Raw genomic sequence first — 8,425 nt, 5'->3', positions numbered from 1 at the left:
GACCCTTTCTTTCTAAAATTAGCCGCCAAAATTGTGGCAACCCCTATTACTATCCTGTTCAACCTCTCTTTCGTAACGTCTGAGATCCCCAGAGATTGGAAAGCTGCCGCGGTCATCCCCCTCTTAAAAGGGTGTAGAATGGCGCCGGAGAAGATGGCTGCCGTTTTACAGCCCTCTAACCAATTGTACTATTATGTGTGTTTTTCCGCGTTATTTGTAATTTATTTTGTACATAATGTTTCTGCCATCGTCTCTTATAACCAAAAAGAGCTTCTGGATATCAGGACAGCGATTACTCACCTCGTATTGGACGAATAATTTTTCTTCAACGAGGCGGCCGTGAAGGATATCCTACAGACATCTAACAAGGCCCAAATCCCCGTCATTCGTATGAGGAAGAGACGGAGATATCGTGGACGTAGGTCGGGGTGCCTTGTAAGGATCCGACGGCGAGCGAGTAAACTGCCGCTCCCATCAATCCTATTAGCCAATCTTCAATCATTGGAAAATAAATTGGATGACCTAAGATTACGGTTATCCTACTAACGGGACATTAAAAACGGTAATATCTTATGTTTCACTGAATCGTGGCTGAACGACGACATGGATAACATACAGCTAGCGGGCTATACGCTACCTCTGCAGGATAGAACGGCTGACTCCGGTAAGACAAGGGGTAGCGGTCTGTGTATATTTGTAAACAACAGCTGGTGCACAAAATCAAATACTAAGGAAGTCTCAAGGTTTTGCTCGCCTGAGGTAGAGTATCTTATGATAAGCTGTAGACCACACTATTTGCCAAGAGAGTTTTCATCTATATTTTTCATAGCTGTCTATTTACCACCACAAACCAATGCTGGCATTAAGATTGCACTGAATGAGCTGTATAAGGCCATAAGTCAACAGGAAAACGCTCATCCAGAGGCAGCGCTCCTAGTGGCTGGGGACATTAATGCAGGGACATTTACATCCGTTCTACATAATTTCTACCAGCATGTTAAATGTGTACCCAGAGGAATAAAAACTCTAGACCACATTTACTCCACACACAGAGACGCGTACAAAGCTCTCCCTCGCCCTCCATTTGGCAAATCTGACCGTAACTCTATCCTCCTGATTCCTGCTTATAAGCAAAAACTAAAGCAGGAAGCACCAGTGACTCGGTTAATAAAAAAGTGGTCAGATGACGCAGATGCTAACCTACAGGACTGTTTTGCTAGCACAGACTGGAACATGTTCCGGGATTCTTCAGATAGCATTGAGGAGTACACCACATCAGTCACTGGCTTCATCAATAAGTGCATCGATGATAACGTCCCCGAGGTGACCGTACGTACATACCCCAACCAGAAGCCATGGATTACAGGAAACATCCGCACTGAGCTAAAGGGTAGAGCTGCCGCTTTCAAGGAGCGGGACTCTAACCCGGACGCTTATAAGAAATCCCGGTATGCCCTCCGACGAACCATCAAACAGGCAAAGAGTCAATACAGGACTAAGATTGAATCGTACTACACCGGCTCTGACGCTCGTCGGATGTGGCAGGGCTTGAAAACTATTACTACTACAAAGGGAAGCACAGCCGCGAGCTTCCCAGTGACACAAGCCTACCAGACGAGCTAAACCACTTCTATGCTCGCTTCGAGGCAAGCAACACTGAAGCATGCATGAGAGCACCAGCTGTTCCGGATGACTATGTGATCAAGCTCTCCGTAGCCGATGTGAGGGCCAGACGGATTACCAGGACGTGTACTCCGAGCATGTGCTGACCAACTGGCAAGTGTCTTCACTGACATTTTCAACATGTCCCTGACTGAGTCCGTAATACCAACATGTTTCAAGCAGACCACCATAGTCCCCGTGCCCAAGGACACTAAGATAACCTGCCTAAATGACAACCGACCCGTAGCACTGACGTCTGTAGCCATGAAGTGCTTTGAAAGGCTGGTCATGGCTCACATCAACACCATTATCCCAGAAACCCTAGACCCACTCCAATTTACATACCACCCCAACAGATCCACAGAAGATGCAATCTCTATTGCACTTCACACTGCCCTTTCCCACCTGGACAAGAGGAACAAGCTTATCACTAAGCTAAGGACCCTGGGACGGAGCACCTCTCTCTGCAACTGGATCCTGGACTTCCTGACGGGCCGCCCCCAGGTGGTAAGGGTAGGTAACAACACATCTGCCACACTGATCCTCAACACGGGGGCTCCTCAGGGGTGCGTGCTCAGTCCCCTCCTGTACTCCCTGTTCACCCATGACTGCATGGCCAGGCACGACTCCAACACCATCATTAAGTTTGCCGACGACACAACAGTGGTAGGCCTAATCACCGACAACGATGAGACAGCCTATAGGGAGGAGGTCAGAGACCTGGCCGTGTGGTGCCAGGATAACAACCTCTCCCTCAATGTGACCAAGACAAAGGAGATGATTGTGGACTTCAGGAAAAAAAAGAGGACTGAGCACGCCCCCATTCTCATCGACGGGGCTGTAGTGGAACAGGTTGAAAGCTTCAAGTTCCTTGGTGTCCACATCACCAACGAACTATCATGGTCCAAACACACCAAGACAGTCGTGAATAGGGCACGACAAAGCCTATTCCCCCTCAGGAGACTGAAAAGATTCGGCATGGGTCCTCAGATCCTCAAAATATTATATAGTTGCACCATAGAGAGCATCCTGACTGGTTGCTTCACCGCCTGGTATGGCAACTGCTTGGCCTCCGACCGCAAGGCACTACAGAGGGTAGTGCGTACGGTCCAGTACATCACTGGGGCCAAGCTTCCTGCCATCCAGGACCTCTATACCAGGCGGTGTCAGAGGAAGGCCCTCAAAATTGTCAAAGACTCCAGCCACCCTAGTCATAGACTGTTCTCTCTGCTACCGCACGGCAAGCGGTACCGGAGTGCCAAGTCTAGGTCCAAAAGACTTCTCAACAGCTTCTACCCCCAAGCCATAAGACTCCTGAACAGCTAATCATGGCTACCCGGACTATTTGCACTGCCCCCCCCACCCCATCTTTTACCGCTGCTGCTACTCTGTTAATTATTTATGCATAGTCACTTTAACTCTACCCACATGTACATATTACTTCAACTACCTCAACTAGCTGGTGCCCCCGCACATTGACTCTGCACCGGTACCCCCCTGTACATATAGCCTCCCTACTGTTATTTTATTTTACTTCTGCTCTTTTTTTCTCAACACTTTTTTTGTTGTTGTTTTATTTTACTTTTTTATAAAAAATAAATGCACTGTTGGTTAAGGGCTGTAAGTAAGCATTTCACTGTAATGTCTGCACCTGTTGTATTCGGCGCATGTGGCCAATAAAATTTGATTTGATTTGATTTGACACTCTAGATCCAAACTGTTACAGACCTATATCCATCCTGCCTTTCGAAACTTTTTGGTAGCCAAGTTAACAAACAGATCACCGACCATTTCGAATCACACCGTACCTTCTCCACTATGCAATCCGGTTTCCGAGCTGGTCATGAGTGCACCTCAGCCACGCTCAAGGTCCTAAACGATATTATAACCGCGATCGATAATAGACAGTACTGTGCAGCCATCTTCATCGACCTGGCCAAGGCTTTCGACTCGGTCAACCATCGCATTCTTATTGGCAGACTAAATAGCCTTGGTTTCTCAAATCATTGCCTCGCCTGGTTCACCAACTACTTCTCAGATAGAGTTCAATGTGTCAAATCAGAGGGCCTGTTGTCTGGACCTATGGTAGTCTCTATGGGGGTGCCACAGGGTTAAATTCTTGGGCCGACTCTTTCTCTGTGTATATCAATGATGTCGCTCTTGCTGCTGGTGATTCTCAGATCCACCTCTACGCAGACGACACCATTTTGTATACATCTGGCCCTTCATTGGACACCGTGTTAACAAACCTCCAAACGAGCTTCCATGCCATACAACACTCATTCCGTAGCCTCCAACTGCTCTTAAACACAAGTAAAATTAAATGCATGCTCTTCAATCGAACGCTGCCGGCACCCGCCCACCCGACTAGAATCACTACCCTCGACGGGTCTGACCTACAGTATATGGACAACTACAAATACCTAGGTGTCTGGTTAGACTGTAAACTCTCCTTAAGCATCTCCAATCCAAAGTTAAATCTAGAATCGGCTTCCTATTTCGCAACAAAGCCTCCTTCACTCATGCTGCCGAACATGCCCTCGTAAAACTGACTATCCTACCGATCCTTGACTTCGGTGATGTCATTTACAAAATAGCCTCCAACACTCTACTCAGCAAATTAGATGTAGTCTATCACAGTGCCATCCGTTTTGTCACCAAAGCCCCATATACTACCCACCACTGTGACCTGTACGCTCTTGTTGGCTGGTCCTCACTAGGCCATCTATAAATCACTGCTAGGCAAATCCCTGCCTTATCTTAGCTCATTGGTCACCATAGCAACACGCACCCATAGTATGCGCTCCAGCAGGTATATCTCACTGGTCATCCCCAAAGCCAACACCTCCTTTGGCCGCCATTCCTTCCAGTTTTCTGCTGCCAATGACTGGAACGAACTGCAAAAATCTCTGAAGCTGGAGACTCTTATCTCCCTCACTAACTTTAAGCATCAGTTGTCAGAGCACCTTACCGATCACTGCACCTGTACACAGCCCATCTGAAATTAGCCCACCCAACTACCTCATCCCCATATTGTTATTTATTTTGCTCATTTGCACCCCAGTATCTCTATTTACACATAATCTCTTGTGCATCTATCATTCCAGTGTTAATACTAATTGTAATTATTTTGCACTATGGCCTATTTATTGCCTTACCTCCATAATTTGCTACATTTGCACACACTGTATATATATTTTCTGTTGTATTTTTGACTTTATGTTTTGTTTTACCCCATATGTAACTCTGTGTTGTTGTTTTTATCGCACTGCTTTGCTTTATCTTGGCCAGGTCGCAGTTGTAAATGAGAACTTGTTCTCAACTGGCTTACCTGGTTAAATAAAGGTGAAATTAAATAAATAAATAAATAAAGGTGACTAGACATCAGGATATATGATAACAGAGTAGCAGCAGCGTATATGATGATTGTGTTTCAGTGGGTATGTGTATAGTCAGTATAAATGTACGTGTGAGCAAATGATGGAGTGAGTGTGCATAGATTGTAGGTCCCTGTGAGTGTGCATAGAGAATAATAAAATACAAAGGTCAACTCAGATAGTCCGTGTAGCCATTTCATAGCTATTTAGCAGTCTTCTGGCATGGAAATAGGGGTGTTTCTCAAAGTGCATACTACCGTGCTCCGAGCACGTAAATTGGAGCACGGGAGGGTTGGATTATGAGTCTAAATCAAAGTAGCACGAAGGGCACTTCTCAAATGCGTACTCCGTTTGTACATATTTTGAAGCATGCATCGATGCAAGCTTCAACGGAAAGTATGCAAGTACGCAACCACGTAAAAAAGGACGCAAAATGTATTGAAATCGATGGCGGACATTATTTGAGCTGAAGTGACAGAAAATACACTCCGCGAATTCGGAATTAAATGTTGGCTGTTCACATCTCATATGTTGCCTGAGTCCAATATTTTATCTTGATACGTTAATAAATACATGCTGTGTTAATTCTGGCATGTTTACCTGCCTATGTACTGTAGATTGCAAAGCCATAATAAGTCAATACGGCTAACTGTTAGCTAGCTACCCACAAATAATCAACATCTATCTTGCAAAATATTTGTTTTAGGTCATTTTGCCTCTTAAACTATCTGGTTAGCTACATTATTAAGATTCACATATAGCTAGCTGATAGTTATGAAGTCAAACGGTTGCTTTGTGTATATGTTGTTTCGTATCTATTGCCATTATCCTGGCTGGAAGACGGTTCAATGAATGGGTAAGTCCAGGGCTAACGGGATAGATAGCTAGCCACGAAAAAATGTATATCTACCTTGCATAATATTAGCTTTAGGTCTCAAATGTAATGTTTTATGAATTTTCTACACTCTCGTCTTCACAAGAACATACTCAAGAGAATGTCGTCGGAGAATGCACTTGGAGCATGAGAGTGTGGAGCACGGTAGTATGCATATTGAGAAACATCCTAGAAGTTTTTCAGGAGCCTGTTGGTGTCAGACTTGATGCACCGGTACTGCTTGCAGTGCGGAGCAGAGAGAACAGTCTATGGCTTGTGTGATTGGAGTCTTTAACGACTTTCCGGGCCTTTATATCACACCACCTGATATACAAGTCCTGGATGGCAGGGAGCTCGGTCGGGGCTCTCCACACTATAGCGCCATGCAATTGATGGCAGTGCTATTGCCATACTACTGAAGTACAAGGAGAGGTTATTGTTCCTCACCACACTGCCAGGTCACTGACCTCCTCCCTGTAGGCTGTCTCATCGTCGCCGGTGATCAGGCCTACCACCGTTGTGTCGTCAGCAAACTTGATGATGGTGTAAAAAATGTTCCTCGTCAATCTACACACAAAAGCCCATAGTGACAAAGTGAAAACAGGTTTTTAGACATTTTTGCAAATTTATACCTGATCTGAACATGTCTGGAGAGACCTGAAAATAGCTGTGCAGCAACGCTCCCCATCCAACCTGACATAGCTTGAGAGGATCTGCAGAGAAGAATGGGAGAAACTCCCCAAATACAGGTGTGCCAAGCTTGTAGCGTCATACCCAAGACGACTTTACTGAGTAAAGGGTCTGAATACTTATGTAAATGTGATATTTCCGTTTTTTTTTTTTACTAAGCTTGCAAACATTTCTAAAAACCTGTTTTTGCTTTGTCATTATGTGGTATTGTGTGTAGATTGATGAGGAGAAAAAACGATTTAATCAATTTTAGAATAAGGCTTTAACGTAACAAATTGTGGAAAAAGTAAAGGGGTCTGAATACTTTCCGATTGCACTGTAGGTATTCCTCTTATCTAGGTGGGTGAGGGCAGTGGGGAGTGCGATTGCGTCGTCTATGGATCTGTTGGGGCGGTATGCAAATTGAAGTGTGTCCAGGGTGTCTGGGATGATGGAGTTGATGTGTGCCATAATCAGCCTCTCAAAGCACTTCATGATTACAGATGTGAGTGCTACAGGGTGGTAGTCATTGTGTCATGAAGCCTTAAAGTTCTTGGGAACAGGTATGATTGTGGTCATCTTAAAAATGTGTGGATTACAGACTGGGACAAGCAGAGGTTTAGTATTAGCGTGAATATACCTGCCAGCTGTTCTGCGCATGCTCTGAGAATGTGCCCTGGAATACCATAGGGCCCCGCGGCCTTGCGGGTATTGACCTGATTAAAGACTTTACTCACGTCGGCCTCGGAGAGAGAGTTCACCCAATCTTCTGGGTCGGTGGCCGCCCTCACACACTGCACAATGTTGTTATTGTCAAAACGTGCATAAAATTATTTGAGTTTGGTGGAGAGGCATCGTTGGGCAGATCACGGCTGGGTCTTCCTTTGTAATCCCCTGTAGCTCAGTTGGTAGAGCATGGTGCTTGCAACGCCAGGGTTGTGGGTTCGTTTCCCACGGGGGGCCAGTATGAAAATGTGTGCACTCACTAACTGTAAGTCGCTCTGGATAAGAGCGTCTGCTAAATGACAAAAATGTAAATGTTATCTGTAATGGACTGTAGCCCCTGTCACATTCAGCGGGCATCGGCGCCTGTGTAACATGTGACCGACCGCCATGATTCTGTCTTTAGTCAGCCACCAATTGTGCAAGTTCTCCCACTTAAAAAGATGAGAGAGGCCTGTAATTTTCATCATAGGTACACGTCAACTATGACAGACAAATTGAGAAGAAATAAATTCCAGAAAATCACATTGTAGGATTTTTAATGAATTATTTGCAAATTATGGTGGAAAATAAGTATTTGGTCACCTACAAACAAGCAAGATTTCTGGCTCTCACAGACCTGTAACTTCTTCTTCAAGAGGCTCCTCTGTCCTCCACTCGTTACCTGTATTAATGGCACCTGTTTGAACTTGTTATCAGTATAAAAGACACCTGTCCAAAACCTCAAACAGTCACACTCCAAACTCCACTATGGCCAAGACCAAAGAGCTGTCAAAGGACACCAGAAACAAAATTGTAGACCTGCACCAGGGTGGGAAGACTGAATCTGCAATAGGTAAGCAGCTTGGTTTGAATAAATCAACTGTGGGAGCAATTATTAGGAAATGGAAGACATACAAGACCACTGATAATCTCCCTCGATCTGGGGCTCCACGCAAGATCTCACAACGTGGGGTCAAAATGATCACAAGAACGGTGAGCAAAAATCCCAGAACCACACGGGGGGACCTAGTGAATTACCTGCAGAGAGCTGGGACCAAAGTAACAAAGCCTACCATCAGTAACACACTACGCCACCAGGGACTCAAATCCTGCAGTGCCAGACGTGTCCCCCTGCTTA

Source organism: Coregonus clupeaformis, chromosome 12 (genome assembly GCF_020615455.1).
Source record: "Coregonus clupeaformis isolate EN_2021a chromosome 12, ASM2061545v1, whole genome shotgun sequence".
NCBI classification, from domain to species: Eukaryota; Metazoa; Chordata; class Actinopteri; order Salmoniformes; family Salmonidae; genus Coregonus; species Coregonus clupeaformis.
The sequence above is the reverse complement of the archived record's forward strand: the minus strand, read 5'-3'. Positions refer to the sequence as shown.